The sequence below is a fragment of the Meles meles genome, chromosome 20 (assembly GCF_922984935.1).
Source record: "Meles meles chromosome 20, mMelMel3.1 paternal haplotype, whole genome shotgun sequence".
In the NCBI taxonomy this organism is placed as follows: domain Eukaryota; kingdom Metazoa; phylum Chordata; class Mammalia; order Carnivora; family Mustelidae; genus Meles; species Meles meles.
Genome location: NC_060085.1, coordinates 56769420 through 56786794, shown reverse-complemented (window position 1 = coordinate 56786794; position 17375 = coordinate 56769420).

Here is a 17375-nt window from a genome sequence, read left to right as displayed (position 1 = left end):
TTAGTTTCCATGAGTTGCTTAAGTTCTTCTTTGATCTCCTGGTTGATCCAAGCATTCTTAAGCAAGGTGGGCTTTAGCTTCCAGGTGTTTGAGTTCCTTCTGAAATTTTCCTTGTGATTGAGCTCCAGTTTCAAAGCATTGTGAACTGAGAATATGCAGGGAATAATCTCAGTCTTTTGGTATCAGTTGAGTCCTGACTTGTGACCCAGTATGTGGTCTATTCTGGAGAAGGTTCCATGTGCACTTCAGAAAATGAGTATTCTGTTGTTTTAGGGTGGAATGTTCTGTATATATCTATGAGGTCCTTCTGGTCCAATGTGTCATTCAATGCTCTTGTTTCTTATTGATTTTCTGCTTGGATGATCTGTCTATTACTGAGAGAGCCATGTTAAGATCTCCTACTCTTAATGTAATCATATCAATAAGACTCTTTATCTTTTTTTTTTAAGATTTTATTTATTTAGTTGACAGAGAGAGATCACAAGTAGGCAGAGAGGCAGGCAGAGAGAGAGAGAGGGAAGCAGGCCCCCTGCTGAGCAGAGAGCCCGATGCGGGACTCGATCCCAGGACCCTGAGATCATGACCTGAGCCGAAGGCAGCGGCTTAACCCACTGAGCCACCCAGGCGCCCGACTCTTTATCTTGATTAATAGTTTTCTTATGTAATTGGCTGCTCCCATATTGGGGGCATAGATATTTACAATTGTTAGATCATCTTGGTGGATAGTCCCTTTAAGGATTATGTAGTATCCTTCTGTATCTCTGACTACAGTCTTTAGATTAAAATCTAATTTATCTGATATGAGAATTGCTACCCTGGCCTTTTTATGAGACCCATTGGCATGAAAGATGCTTCTCCATCCCTTCACTTTCAGTCTGGGTGTATCTTTAGGTTCAAAATGAGTCCCTTGTAGACAACATATGGATGGGTCCTGTCGTTTTGTCCAGTCTGCAACCCTGTGTCATTTTATGGGCGCATTTAGGCCATTCACATTGAGAGCGATTATTGAGAGATACATTTTTATTGACGTCATGTTACCTTTGAAGTGTTTCTTTTTGTAGATTGTCTCTATATATCTGTTCAATGATATTCTTAGGATTTTTCCTCTTTTATAGAACCCCTCCCCCCTTAATATTTCCTGCAGTGTCAACTTGGTGGTTGCATACTCTTTTAAGCCTTGCTGGTCTTGGAAACTCTTTATCTCTCCATCCATTTTGAATGTCAGTCTTGCTGGATAAAGTATTTTTCGCTGCATGTTCTTCTCATTTAGTGCCCTGAATATATCTTGCCAGCTCTTTCTGGCTTGCCAGTTTTCTGTGGACAGGTCTGACATTATTCTGATGGGCTTTCCTCTGTACATATGGAGCTTCTTGGTCCTAGCTGCCTTCAAGAGAGTTTCTCTACAATTATAATTCCTCATTCTTCCATCAGGTCTCTCAAGGACTTTTGAGAATCTATAATCTTGGGGGGGGGGGGACCGTTCTGCCTCTAGTACATGAACACTGGTTCCATTCATAAGAATGGGAACATTTTCATAGACAACTTGTTCCACTATATCTTCTAGACTTCTTTTTTTCTCCTACCCTTCAGGGATTCCAATAATTCTGATGTTGGAACGTTTCATGGCTCATTTATTTCCCTGATTCTGTTTTCGTGGCTTCTAAGCTATTTGTTCCAGGCTTCCTCCTGATCCTTTATCTCTATATGTTTGTCCTCTGGATCACTAATTCTTTTTTTTTTTATTTGACAGATAGAGATTACAAGTAGGGAGAGAGGCAGGCAGAGAGAGAGAGAGAGAGGACGAAGCAGGCTCCCCGCCAAGCAGAGAGCCCGATGCGGGGCTCGATCCCAGGACCCTGGGATCATGACCTGAGCCGAAGGCAGAGACTTTAACCCACTGAGCCACCCAGGCACCCCTGGATCACTAATTCTATCTTCTGTCTCAGTTACCCTAGTTTTAGGGAATTTAGGTTAGATTGGAACTCATTGAGAGCATTGTGAACATCATCCCTGGTGACTTTCAGTTCTGCCCTAACATTGTGAACATCATCCCTGGTGGCTTTCAGTTCTGTCCTAATCAATTCCGTTTTGTCATCCATAGCTTTCTCCAACCTAGCAATTGCCTGGATCATTGTTAGCCTGAATTCCCTTTCCGACATATTGTCTATGTCGATAGCCATTAGCTCTATTGCAAAAGGCCCATCCTCTGTATTTTTCTTCTGTTGGGCATTCCTCCTCCTAGTCATTTTGGTGAGAGATGGCTGAACGGATGTAGTTGGATGTATCGACCATGGTGCAGTCAAGGTGCACCCTGGAATGCTTCTGAGCAATCAAGAGTCCCCACCCAAAAGAAAGAAAATTAAAACCACATTGAGATACCACCTTACACCAGTCAGAATGGCCACAATTAATAAGACAGTAAGCAACATGTGTTGGGGAGGCTGTGGAGAAAGGGAAATCCTCTTACACTGTTGATGGGAATTCAGGTTGCTGCAGCCACTTTGGAGAACTGTGTGGAGATTCCTCAAGATATTAAAAATAGAGCTTCCCTACGACCCTGAAATTGCACTACTGGGTATTTACTCCAAAGATACAGATGTAGTGAAAAAAAGGGCCATCTGTACCCCAATGTTTATAGCAGCAATGGCCACGGTCGCCAAACTGTGGAAAGAACCAAGATGCCCATCAACAGACGAATGGATAAGGAAGATGTGGCCCATATACACGATGGAGTATTATCCCTCCATCATGAAGGATGAATACCCAACTTTTGTAGCAACATGGACGGGACTGGAAGAGAGTATGCTGAGCGAAATAAGTCAAGCAGAGAGAGTCAAGTATCATATGGTTTCACTTATTTGTGGAGCATAACAAATAACATGGAGGACATGGGGAGATGGAGAAGAGAAGGGAGTTGAGGGAAATTGGAAAGGGGGGGTGAACCATGGAGACTATGGACACTGAAAAAGAACCTGAGGGTTTTGAAGGGGCAGGGGGTGGGAGGTTGGGGGAACCAGGTGGTGGGTAATAGGGAGGGTACATATTGCATGGAGCACTGAATGTGGTTCAAAAACAATGAATACTGTTACACTGAGAAGAATTTAAAAAAAAGAAAGAGAGAAAAAAGAAAAGAGAGAGAGACAGGAAAAAAAAAAGAAAGATAAAAGAGAAGGCTCAGCCCAAATGGGCCCCAAGTTAAGATTAATGAAGTATACAAACAAAAACACTGATAAAAGTATATGACAAGAGAAAAGTATATACATATATATATATATATATATATAAAAGGAAAACAAACAAACAAAAAAAGAACCTCGTCAAAAAGAACCCCAAGTATAAGATTTATATAATACCAGGACAAACACAAATACACAGAAACACTGGTGGAAGAAAAAGATGGGAGAGTGGTTATAAATTCTCAGTGTGGGTGAAGAAGGTTATTTTGATTCTTCCTGGATGTATCTTGATATCTTTGTTAAAGGACTCAACTTTCCTAAGAGAACAGGGGACTAAAAATTGATTTACCTATAGGGGTAGCATTGATTGGAGAAAGGGGATTACCTTGAAATTTAAGTCTATATGATTACTAAAGAATAAAAATTTTAAAAAAAAGAATGAACTAAACTAATCTAAAATAAAATTAAAAAATAGAAAAGCAAAAGAAAAACACGGGTATATGTATCAAAAAGTTCAGGTTAAAAGGTTATTATGGAATTTGATGTACTGGACATCTAACTGTGATGGCAAATATGCTAAAAATTATCTATATAAAAATCAAAAAAAAGGAACCAGAATAGTGGGAACGAAATTAAAAATAATTGTTGTATCTATGAAGTAGTGGTGGTTGTTGTCTTGCCTCCCCCCCCCCACCCCGCCCCCGTGGCCTTCTCGGGGAGGGGCCTGCCTCATGGGTTTTCAGGCAGTGTTTCCTGAGTTAAGTCTTCCCGCCCCCCTCAAGGGGGTGGTCTCTGAGGAAACGGGTTTTTCAGGCTTTTGTTCTCTGGAGGTTTTTATGTTTGTTTGTTTTCCCTCCCCTTAGCGGCTCTTGATGGTTTTTGGAAGTTTAGAGGAAAGCAAACTGCACCCAGACCTCCCTCTCAGAGAGAAGCCTCAGTCTGTTCCCCTCTGGGTGCTCAGAGCACATAAATTCCCCCTCAGCCACTGGCAGAGCAGGTTCTGAGTCGCGGTCCCTTGGGACGCAGGAACTCCTGCTTGTACCCAAAACCACAACAGCGGTGGCTGTCTGGGCAGCTCCAGACTTCCAGAGAGGTTCCAAGCAGTGATCACACACTGAGATTTTCCCGCTGGCCCAGGCTGGGAGTACTCAGCCTTTCCGGGACTGAGAGCTCCCGGCTGGCGACTGCACGCACCTCTCTCAGGGGAGGGTGTGGGGCCGGACCCAGACTCCAAAAACACAGCATGGTGCATGCATGGGGACTGCAGAAAGGCTGTGTTTCTGCTTGCTGGTGAGGCTCCCAGCCCCTAATGGGATCCTCACCCCATGCTCCCTCAGGCGCGCTCACTCAAGGACAAAGACCTGGTTTCTTCGCCGCACTCTCTCTGGCTCAGCGCCAGGGGTGGCTGTCCTCAGTCTGGGGACTTAAGCCCCTGTCCCTAACTGCCCTGATTCCCACAATTTCCCCCCACGATCCTTTGCTCTTTTTGAGTGCTTTCAACCAGACTCCAAGTTACTGCTGGTCCCCAGTCGTAGGGCACTCTCGCATTGGGTATTACTTTCCAATGGGTCACTTCTGGTGGCTCCCTCCCCCTTTTATCTTCTGATATCAGTCTGACATTCCCACTCTTCTTTACCCGCCCACTGGCGTCTTCTGCCCCTGTAGAGATCCATCCAGAAGTGTATAATTCTAATCTCGTGCTGATTTCATGGGTGATCGGAGTCCTTTGGTGGGTGATTGGAGTTCTTTGGTAGGTAATCAGCTCACTTTAGGGTACAGGTTGAAATGGCGCCTCCTCCTAGTTCCCCACCATCTCCCCCCTCCCCACCGCAGTTAAACAGGTTTTAACATTAAATTGGCCCTAACACTCTCTAGGACATGCCTAGACTCTGAACACTCGCTGCCCTGGCAGATTGGAAAATCTAAGCGTGCTGTCCCTGTTTGGAATACCTCCCAGGGTCTGGACCTGCCCAGACAGAAGCCCGGCAAAGGCAGCCACTGGACCAAAAGTGGGTTCCCTGGACCAATATCGCTCATATTGGGCTCATATTGGCGCTGGGGTGCAGAGATAAGCAGGAACTCCTGTCATCCTTGAGATGACGTGCTCTACTGATGAGAGGTGGCAGAGGGTTAGTCTATGTGCTCTGGACCACCCCGAGGGGAACATACTGATGCTTCACTCTGAGATGGAGGTCTGGGTGCAGTTTTTATTCCTCTAAACCTCCCAAGAACCGCCGAAAACCACCAGGAGAACAACAACAACAACTGCAGAGCACAAAAGCCTGTAAAACGGGTTTCCTCAGAGCTCAGCCTCTTGATAGGGGGCAGGAGGACTCAAACCAAGTAAGACTGCCTGAAAAACTATGTCACAGAATGCTCCTCCAGAAAGCCAGCCCCAGCCCCCCCAAAAAACCAAAAAACCTAGAAGACAACCAACACAGAGTCTCCATAAAAGTGTAAAACCCCAACATCAGGGAAAAAGAAGATATTAAACTCCCGGTATTGCCCTAAAACCTGTGTACTTCGTACATACAACATTTAATTTTAATTCCTTCCCACAAGTCTCGTTGTTTTTAATTTTTTATAATTTTTAACCCATTAACCATCACAATGAGAGGTTCAATACAACAAAAACAATGAATACTGTTAACGCTGAAAAAATAAATAAAATGGAAAAAAAAAACCAAATTCCATTATAACCTTTTAACTTTAACTTTTCTGATACATATGCCTGTGGGTTTTTTTTTTTTTTGCTTTCTTATTTTTTTAATATGCATATAGAGAGAAGATTCAAGGTAATCTTCTTTCCCTGATCAATACCACCCCTCTATATAAACAAGTTTTAATCCCCCTTTATCTCTAGAAAGTTGACCCCTTTACCAAAGATATCAAGATACACCCAGGAAGAATCAACATAACTTTCCTCACCCACATTGAGGACTTATAACCACCCTCCCACATTTTTCCTCTGTCAGGGTTTCTGTGTATTTGTTTTTGTTCTGTTAGTATATAAATCTTATACTTGGGTTTCATTTTGGCTGGGTTCTTTTTTTCTGTCTTTTACTTTTATCAATCCTTTTGTTTGTCTGTTTTTGTTTGTATAACTTATGAATCTTATCTTTGGGGCCCATTCTGGCTAGGTCTTCTCATTTTTTTCCTTTTTTTGTTTTGTTTTGTTTTGTTTTGTTTTGTTTCCCTGATGATCTCTTTCTCTGTATTTTTTTCTTTTTTCTTTCTTTTTGGTGGGGACTCCTGATTGCTCAGAAGCATTCCAGGGTGCACTTTGCCTGGACCACAGTTGATACATTCAGCTACACATCCCCTCACCCATCTATCACCAAATGACTAGGAGGAATGCCCAACAGAGGAAAAACTCAGAGTCTGTGCCCTCTCCATCAGAGGTATTGGAAATGGAAATAAAGACATGTAGATGGCTAACACACATGGAAAAGTGTTCATCATCACTTGCCATCAGGGAAATTAAAATCAAATCCACATTGAGATATCACCTTACACCAGTTAGAATGGCCACAATTAATAAGACAGTAAGCAACATGTGTTGGGGAGGCTGTGGAGAAAGAGAAACCCTCTTATCTTGTTGGAGGGAATGCAAGTTGGTGCAGCCACTTGGGAAAACAGTGTGGAGATTCCTTAAGACACAAAAACTAGAGCTCCCCTGTGACGCTGCAATTGCACTACTGGGTATTTACCCCAAAGATACAGATGTAGTGAAATGAAGGGCCATCTGCACCCCAGTGTTTATAGCAGCAGTGGCCTCAGTCGCCAAACTGTGGAAAGAACCAAGATGCCCTTCAATGGACAAATGGATAAAGAAGATATGGTCCATATATACTATGGAGTATTATGCCTCCATCAGAAAGGATGAATACCCAACTTCTGTATCAACATGGACGGGACTGGAAGAGATTATGCTGAGTGAAATAAGTCAAGCAGAGAGAGTCAATTATCATATGGTTTCCGTTATTTGTGGACCATAAGGAATAACACGGAGGACATGCAGAGATGGAGAGAAGTGATTTCAGGGAAATTGGAGGGGGAGATGAACTACGAGAGACTGTGGACTCTGAGAAGCAAACTGAGGGTTTTGAAGGGGAGGGGTGTGGAGGTTGGGTGAGCCTGGTGGTGGGCATTATGGAGGGCACATATTACATACAGCCTTGGGTGTGGTTCTTAAACAGTGAATTCTGGAACACTAAAAAGAAATCTTAAGAAGATAAATCAAATCTGAAGAAGAAAAAAGAAACAATATATTTCAGCAGTGGGTAGGTGACAATATGTAATGAATCTTTTCTTTTTCCTAAAGACTTATTTGTATATTTGAGACAGAGAAAGAGAGAGGAAGAAAAAGAGAGAGGAGGGACTGGGCGAGAGGGAGAAAGGGGGAATCACAAACAGATTCCTCACTGAGCATGGAGCCAGATGCAGGGCTCAGTCTCAGAACCCTGAGATCATGGCCTGAGCCAAAGTCAGGAGTTGGACCCTTAACCGACTGAGCCACGCAGGCACCCACAAACAATGCTGTTCTAAACACTTTCAGTAGCCAAAACTCTGGGATTGTATGTGTGTTATAGTTTATCATTCAACATCTAATCTCACCCACTCTTATACTATGATCATCATAACTGGCCATAGTTAGGGAAGTGACCAGCCCCCAAACCAAGATAGAAGTGAACACGATAAGATAAGGATGAGAGTGTTGCCATACTTACAGCAAATTCATCAGTGGTTGCAGTGGGGGGGGGGGGGGCGGTGTGCTAAAGAATTTGTAATAGTGATCACCGTGATTTAACATGGCAGAGGGGTAGGCGACCCTAAGTTTGTCTTGTCCCTTCAATTCAGCTAGGTAGTTACCAAATCATTCTGAACACCTACAAAATCCATTAGAGATTTGAGAAAAGAAATGCTGCAAATGTCCAAGTAGAAGAGCAACCACTTTCTGGAAGGTAGGAGGTGCAGAGCCTTGATTATGGGATGATATGTCTGAGGATACTGTGGAGGTGAGGAAGCCTGCTTAAGGAGCCTAAAGTGTTCAAAGTTGAAGAGAGCAAAATTGGAGCTAGAAGTCAGCTACAGCGGGCCATGTCTCTGGCTTAAAGGTGCTCACTTGGCAAAGCAGGGCAGAATCCCAGGTGGGACTCCATGGTCTCAGGGTCCCCATGGCCACAAGTAGAACACAGGTGCCTAAGTGTGGCAGATTTCCTGGGAACAAGAGTGGGAAAGCCCACTGCAAACAGTGAGTCCAGGTGAAGTCTTTCTGCCCTGGGATGCCATAAACTAAATGTCTGCATGGTCTTCCCTGAGAGGGGCCCAGAAAAAGAAATAAGCATAGAGACACTCCCCTCCCTCCTGAAGAAGGAACAGTTCAGGTCTGCACCACAGAAGTCTAGAAAATTTAGAGTTTTGAAACTCAGTCACCCGCCTGAGATAAAAACAATAGATCCCAGGCTGGGGGAACAGAGTTCTCATGGAAACTGGGGAGACAAGAGTGATTTTTCTACTTTTCTGTGAGGGCTATCTGAAGAGTGAGGTTCAGGAACTATCAACTCTGGGGCTATACAGAGAAGGGCACTGCCATATTCATCCCACCCATTTGTTACTAAAAACCTGCCAGGACCAAAGCAGCACCACATAGTAGAATCCAGAGCCACTTGCATGACTCCTGCCTCCCTGTGCACCAGAGGTACATTTCCACTGGGGTTAGTGTACATGAGAATCAGTGTGGCCAGGTCCTCCCCAAAACGAGGAGCAGGAACAACTGTCTCCTATGAAGTTTTCTGATCATACAGGGATGCAGACCTTCAGGTCTTAGGGAAAACAGTATATACCGACATCGTTGCTTTTCTGTTTTTATTTTTATTCTTTCTGCATTATATTTCTTTTAAAGTTCTTATGTTCTCAATTATTCTTTATTCTTTTGTAACTTTTATTCTTACATATACATCACACATATTTTAAATACCGTTTCCTTTTGTTATATTTTATTTCCTTTTTGTTTTTCTTTCTTCCATACACTGGGATCTAGATTCTTCTAACAAGCAGAACAAAACATACCCAGGACCTTGTTTCACATTTCATTTTGTTTTGTTTCTTGTTTCCTGTATTTTATGTGGTTTTGTGTTTGTTTTCTTTTTTCTGGTATGCTTTGTTTTGTTTCGTTTCCTGTTGTCATTGTGTTACTACTTTCTTCTCTCTTTCTCATATTCATTTCTGGACATAATGACAAGAAGGGCCAATTCACCTGTAAAAAGAGTGGATGTAGTGCTCACTCCAGAAGAAAGAAGAGGCAGTAACAGGGCCATTTCAAGCAATACAGATATAAGGAAGATTTCCAAACTAGAATTTAAGACAATGATTATATAGATACTAGCTACACTTGAAAAAAAAACCATAGAAGACACTGGAGCATCCCTTACAGAAGAAATTAAAGACCTAAAATCTGTAGGCAGGTGGAAATTAAACATGCTATTTTGGAGATGTAGTCCTGATGGAGGCTATCAAAGCCAGGATGAATGAGACAGAAGAGTGAGTCAGAGACATTAAAAAAAAAATTATGGGAAAGGAATAATGAAGAAGAAAAGAAGAGTAATAGAAAACCAGTGGATCATGAGCAGAGACGTAGAGAACTCACTGATTCCATAAAGAGAAACAGTATCCAGGTAATAGGGGTCCAAGAGATGAGAAACAGGAGAGAGGGGCAAATTATTTGAGCAAATTAGAGCTGAGAACTTCCCTCACCTCAGAAAAGAACAGGCATTCAAGTCCAGGAGGCACAGAGAAGCCCTCTCAAAATCAAGAAAAATAGGTCAACACCTTGAGATACAATAGCGAAGCTTGCAAATTTCAAATATAAAGAGAAAATCCTGAAAACAGCTCAGGACAGGAGGTCTTTAAACTACAAGGGTAGAAACATAGGCCGGCAGCAGAGCTGTACACAGAGATCTAGCAGGCCAAAAAGGACCGGTATGATATATTCAGTGTGGTAAATAGGAAAAGTATGCAACCAAGAACACTTTATCCAACAGGACTCTCATTCAGAATAGAAGGAAAGATAAAGTATTTCCGGGGGAAAAAAAAATGAAAGGAATTTGTGAACACTAAACCCATTCTGCAAGAAATATTAAAGGGGATTAGGTGAAGGGATAGCCCAAAAGGAACAGAGGAAGAAAGGGACAGAGACAATCAACAGAAACAGTGACTTTACATAATCTTCAATAATTAATCTGAAAGTAAATGGACTCCATATCCAATCAAAAGATACAGGGTATCAGATTGGATTAAAAAGAAAAAAAAAGACCCTTCGGTATGCTGTTGATAAGAGAATCACTTTACACCCAAAGATACCTCCAGAGGGAAAGTGAGAGGTTGGCGAACCATTTAACATAATAATGGACATCTAAAGAAAGGTGGATTGAAAATCCTTATATCCCACAAACTAGATTTTAGGCAAAGACATTAATAAGAGGTGAAGAAGGACAACTTACTAAATCAAAAGGATCTATCTTAAAGGATATCTAATAATTATAAATATGTTTGCTCCTAACTTGGGAGCAGCCAATTATACAAACAAATTAAAAACAAACTTCAGGAAATACATAGAAAATATACACTAATAGACTTAACCACTCCACTCCCAGCAATGAACAGATCATCCAAACAGAAGATCAACAAGGAAATAAGGACTTTGAATGACACACGGACCAGGACTTCACAGATATATACAGAACAATCCATCCTAAAACAACAGAATGTTCATTCTTCTCGAGTGCAGAGAGAACTTTCTCCAGAATGGACCACATACTGGGACACAAATCAGGTCTCAACTGATTCCAAAATTTGAGATTATTCCCTGCATATTTTCAGACTGCAATACTTTGAAACTAGAACTCAGTCACAAGAGGAAATGTGGAAGAACCTGAACACATGGAAGTTAAAGAACATCCTGCTCGAGAATGATTGGGTCAATAGGAAATTAAAGAAGAACTTAAACAATTCATGGAAACTAATGAGAATGAAAACACTTCAGCCCCAAACCTGTAGGATACTTCAAAGTCTGTCCTAAGAGGGAAATATATAGCCTCTCATAAAATTAGAAAAATTCCAAATGCTCAAGTTAAGCTTATACCTAAAGGTGCTGCAGAAAAAATAACTTTTTTTTAAAAGATTTTACTTATTCACTTGCAGAGAGAGAGAGAGAGAGATCACAAGTAGGCAGAGAGGCAGGCAGAGAGAGAGGTGGAAGCGAGTTCTCCCCTGAGCAGAGAGCCCGATGTGGGGCTCGATCCCAGGACCCTGAGGTCATGACCTGAACTGAAGGCAGAGGCTTAACCTACTGAGCCACCCAGGCACCCCATGTATCATTGGTTTTTGATAGAGTGGTCAACGATTCATTAGTTGCATATACCATCCAGTGCTCATCACAACATGTGCAGCTCTGAATACCCATGAAAATATACCTATTCTACTGAGGCTGTCTCAAAAAAGAGAAAAAGAAGGAAAAGTCCAAACTCATTCTATGAGGCCAGCATTACCTGGATCCCTAAACCAAAGACCTCACCAAAAAGGAAAATTACACAACACTCTCCCTGATGCACGTGGATGCCAAAATTTTCACCACGTTCCTGGCCAATAGGCTCCAATAGCACATTAAAAGGATTATTCATGACAACCAAGTGAGATTTATTCCTGGGATGCAAAGAGGTTGTTTAACATTCGCAAATCAATCAGAACAATAGATCACATTAATCAAGAAAATACAAGAATCATATGATACTCTCAATTGATGCAGAAAATAGAATTTGACAAAACACTTTATCCTTACATGATTAAACCCCTACAAGGTGTATGGATAGAGAGAACATAACTCAATTATCATAAAACTCATTTATAAAAGCCCAAAGCAAATATCATTGTCAATGGGGAAAACCCGAGAACTTTTTTTTTTTACTTTCTTTAAACTTATTTTTTATTTCTTTTCAGTGTAACAGAATTAATTGTTTATGCACCACAGCTAGTGCTCCATGTAATATGTGTCCTCCATAATAACCACCACCAGGTTCACCCAGCCTCCTACCCCCCGCCCCTCCAGATCCCTCAGCTTGTTTCCCGGGGTCCACAGCCTCTCATGGTTCATCTACCCTTCCAATTTCCCGCAACTCACTTCTCTCCATCTCTGCATGTCCTCTATGTTATTCCTTATGCTCCACATTTAAGCGGAACCATGTGATAATTGACTCTCTGTTTGACTTATTTCACTCAGCATAATCTCCTCCAGTCCTGTCCACGTTGATACAAAAGTTGGTTATTCGTCCTGAGACCTTTTCCTTAAGATCAGGAACACGAGAGGGATGCCTACCCCCACCACTATTGTTCAACATAATACTAGAGGTCCTAGCCTCAGAAGTCACACAACACAAAGAAATGAAACGCATTCAAATCCACAGAGAAGAAGTTAGACTCTCTTTCTTCACAGATCACATGATACTTTATGTGAAAAACCCAAAAGCCGCCACCCCAAAATTGCTAGAACTCACAGCAATCCATCATTGTGACAGGATACAAGATCAATGCACAGAAATCAGTGGCGTTTCTATACACTAACAATGTGACTGAAGAAAGAGAATTTCAGGAATCAATCCCATTTGCAATTGCACCAAAAAACACAAGACAGCTAGGAATAAACCTAACCAAGAGGTCAAGGATTTGTATTCCATAATTACTTTTCTTTTTTTTAATATGCACCATCCCAGTGATCTATGGGGTTATCTAAGCGTATCTTGTAATTTTCATATTACATATGAAAAATTTCATATTACTGTATGCTTGTCTTCTATCGAGCTGACTGCTTGTCCTATCTTCTGATATTTAGGAAAATGTTCTATTTCCAAATGCCAGTGTTGTACACATTCTTACAGAGAAAACACACAGAAACACACCACACTGCCTTCAACGGATCAGGTGAGAGTTGCCCCTGCGGCAATCATCATTACTTTTGGAGAATTAGCTGAGAATTACCAGTCAAGTCTTCCTCAGTGTACATGTCAGAATCTGAGGGCAATTATTAGCAGTCTAAACACAGAGGATTTTATAAGGAATGAAACAGGAAATTCTTACGGGAGTTTGTGGGTTACTGTGGACACATTCATTGGCTGTTTGAGGGATGCTGGGGACTGTGGGTGAGAAGGGACAGTGTCTTTGCCCTGGTGGAATGAGTATTTTGCAACTGACTGATGCAGTGTTTGCCCAATGGTCTCAAAGAGAGTCCAGGGTGGGATCTCCAGGCTGTGCCCATAGAGGGAACCTCCTAAGAGGAGGCGGGAGCTTGTTCCTTGCCACTGTGCGACCTGGAGAGGATGAGCAATACTGAGACTCGGGACAGGATGTGTAGGAGGACAGAAGGAGCAGGTAGGTGCACTCTTAGCCAGGGTAGCCAGGCCCACTCTTGGCCAGGCCTTAGTCCAAGGCCCTCAGACCTTGGCCAGATCAAAAGCAAGTTGCTGTGAACCACAGATTAAATTTGTTACACCGTTCTGGAGTCAGGGACTGATTCATAGAGTTATATGGCTGAGTTAAGATTTGGATTTGGGATTTTTCTCTGGTCAGACGCTTCATCCAGGGCACCCAGCATACACCTTAGAAAGTGTGGGGAAAGATGCTTGGAGAAACTGAGGAGAGTCATGGTACAGGGGTCCAAGGAATTTTCACAAGGGTCCCATTCAGGTCTCAGAAGGTCAGGGATACCCATGCCCTTGATGTAAATACATTCCTGCTCTAGACCCACCACTCATCACTGTGGCTACTCTGGGCATTTCTTCTGCTCCTTACATTTTAAGTTCCCTAATTTTCAACAATTCTGATGAGTTTTCCAGCAGCTTCACTGTAAAACATGGGCGAGGATCCCTGATTGCCCGCACGTCAACAATGCTGATGTGGGATCACAGCAGAGGATAATATATAATCCCCACGAGCTGTGACATATCTGTCCCATGTAAAGGCTGAAGACTAGATTCCATCCTCCCTTGCTGTGGAGCCAACCACCTCCCATCTCTGGCTTCACCTACTACAAGTATACACCTCAATCTCTAGTCATTCAATACCTGAAAATTACAGAACAATGATCAAGCACAAACCCTTTCCTTTCCTTATTGCTTTACTTGGGGCAAATAAATGGTTGCTTCATTTCTACATCCTAGGTGAGGGAACTCAGGTGAAGGTGTGTCCCCATGCAGTCACTGCCCTCATAAATCTTACAGCCTAATAGGGGATCCAGACATTAATAACGTATTCACACAAATAAATGTAGAAGATAAATATGGTGAATGCCATGAAGTACAGATGTAGTGTTTAAGGGATAAATACATCCAAGGAATTTTGAGCAATGGCCTATGAGGTTTAGAGATATGTGTAAAAGTGCAGAATGTACATTCCAGAAAGTGTGGAGCTCATGCAGAGAAACACAGGATCGAGAAATAGTTGCTTTGAAGGGAAAACCATAGGCTATGCCATTTTTTAGGAATTAAAAGTGAGTCAGAGAGTACAGTAGAACTCTGTAAGTGAAAAGTATCTCAGTTCTTCACTGAAAAACCATCCTTCCCCCTTTCTCACTCCATGTAATTCCACAGAGTTGACTCCACCAATGAAATCATGAGGAAGACCTCTAAAAATGTCAAAGCCAGAGAGTTTATCTCATCTACACTGACTGATACAGAGATAACCATGTGAACCATCACGAGCCTATCAGGGAAATGGACTTTGTGTTAGGTTCCAAAACAGACATTATTCTCTCAACCTGCTGTACCTCTAAGAGACAAGGGCATAGAAGTTGATCCTGCTGTCCCTATCTGAAGCCTGATTCTAAAGCCAATACAGAAGCACCAAGCCCTCCAAGCCTACCAAGCCCAAAGCTGCAAAACTAGGAAACAAATATTCTTCAAAGTGGACTACTACATGCAATCACAAAAGGGCCTACCCTCTTGCCTCAGGTTTCCAGATCTCTGCACTCTGGCTTTGAGGTAAGCAGGTCCATTTATTGAACATACAACCCTGTGTGTAGCAGCATCCCAAACCCGCAAGGTTTTGGATGTTCACAGATGGTTGTGCAGGGAGAAGATCTGTGGGCAGGGATTCAAATCCATACTCACGTTATGTCTACCCCAGTGCGTCATGTGACACCTTCCCTCCCCACCCCTCGCCATGATCAGAGAAGTCCAATACAGTCAGTCTGTCACTATGGAGTATTTCCATGTCAAAGACTCAGCATCAGCCTCTACATTTGGAAGGCTGGGCGCCTAGCAGTGGTAGTCATATCAGCCTTGGTGAGTGGAAAGTCACAGTGTTCACTCTTGCAGAGCCGTCTCTTCTGTCACGGCCATTCTGTGCCTGGTCACAACGTATATGGAGGAAGCCGAGCAAGAAGTTGAGTGATAGCCACAGGATCATGATTAGGGGGAATTCCCTCTGATATTGCCTCCTTTGGGGGACGTTTGTGTGGTGATAAGTATATACATATTCTGCCTACTCTGCGGGATTGATCCCCTTACCACCCGCCCACCTCCACTGCTGAAGCCTGCTGGCCACCAATTTTACAAGACTGTTTTTTTCAAGGCCTTGATCAGCAAAGGCAAACTCTTAGTCACTGCCCATGAATTACTGTATATCTGTGCCTCAGGCCATCTTTTCTTCCATACATGGTGTCCAACCAGATGACCCCGAGTTCTGTCTGCTAGGAGTGTTTCTTTATCACACCCCATCTCAGAGACCATCCCTGTGTGAAGTCATAGTACTACAGCTGACCATTTTCAGCTCGTGCTGGCCAATCATAGAAATCTGCTATGAAGCAGGCCTTGCAATTTTTTGCCCTGTACTCCTGCCAGTCATAGGGAACCCCATCCCCACCCCATGAGACCGAAGATATAGACTGAGGGAGAGAAGGTAAAGCAGAGGAGAGAAGACTGTGATTGTCTGAGCTCCCAGTCCATTAACTTTACTTGTGGCTATCGAAACGGCTTTGGCCCAAACTTGCTTATGCCCAAATCAACTTGTGTTTATTTTACATGCATTTTTTGTGATTCAGTGGATCACATTATACCCAATTCATAAGACATTCAGTTCACTTCTTGTCCCATGACCAGGTATCTGCTTTCTTGCAGTGTTCATACAAAGTGGGAATAACTTTTAAAATGGAGAGTAGTGGACAGCAGAAAAGGAGAAAGGCACAATCTTAACCTTATGGTCAGTGCTGATTCTACTGTAGGTTTTACCAGTGGAACCCTGCAGCCCTCTGTCTGCCATGAACACTTCTGATACAGTTAGGTTTGCTGGGGCTTAAGGACCAAGAACCAGAGCAACTAGTCCTGTTGCAGAGACCTTTCTTGTTCCAAGTCACATTCCAAACTGGGAGCCTTATGGATTACCCTGTAAAGGGATCAGCACTGCAGGTCCCAAAGTAAAGCACGTTGCCTCCAAAATCTTGAGACACTCACCATTATGACTCTTTCTTTGTTGTGGGTAGTAGAATATGCAGCAACTTCTCTTTCACTTTCCTATGAATATCCCCTTTTTTGGACTCTTAGGAACTCCAACTATTTGACGATGCTGCTGAACTTTATCTCCCGCCATCTGGCACACTTAATCATCTTAATAGGACAGTTATCTAGAGTGCTTCTTGTAGAGGCCTACTTAGCCAGAGTGACTCCATCTTGGTTAAACAGCCATTTTGTTGTTTGTGCAGTAAAACTTAAACTGACCCTGCCCCCTGCCAGAGGAACTTACTTAAAAGCAAGTCTGGAAAATCAGTAAAATATGGTCGACCAGTCCCTGATAACAGAGCCCAAATACAAGGATGGGTCAAATCAGGTGGAGATAACAGAGCCCAAACACAAGGACGGGTCAGGCCAGGTGGAGACTTCCAATCAGTAAAGCACACATACTATCTCCCTAACCACCAAAGAATGTAAACCCCACCTTTTGGGTGCCAAACTAGGTTGCCAATTCTGACCAGAGTGATAGGCTAGTTCAAACAGCTACTATAGGGTAAACTGTAATTCAATTGGCCACCTGCATGTGACCTAACATGACTCTGCAACTTTGTCTGCATGTTACAATCTCATTGGCCAGGCTCAACCACATGCCCTTTGCTCTATAAAAGCTAGTCTGTGAGGCTGGGGGTGGTCACTCTCTCCG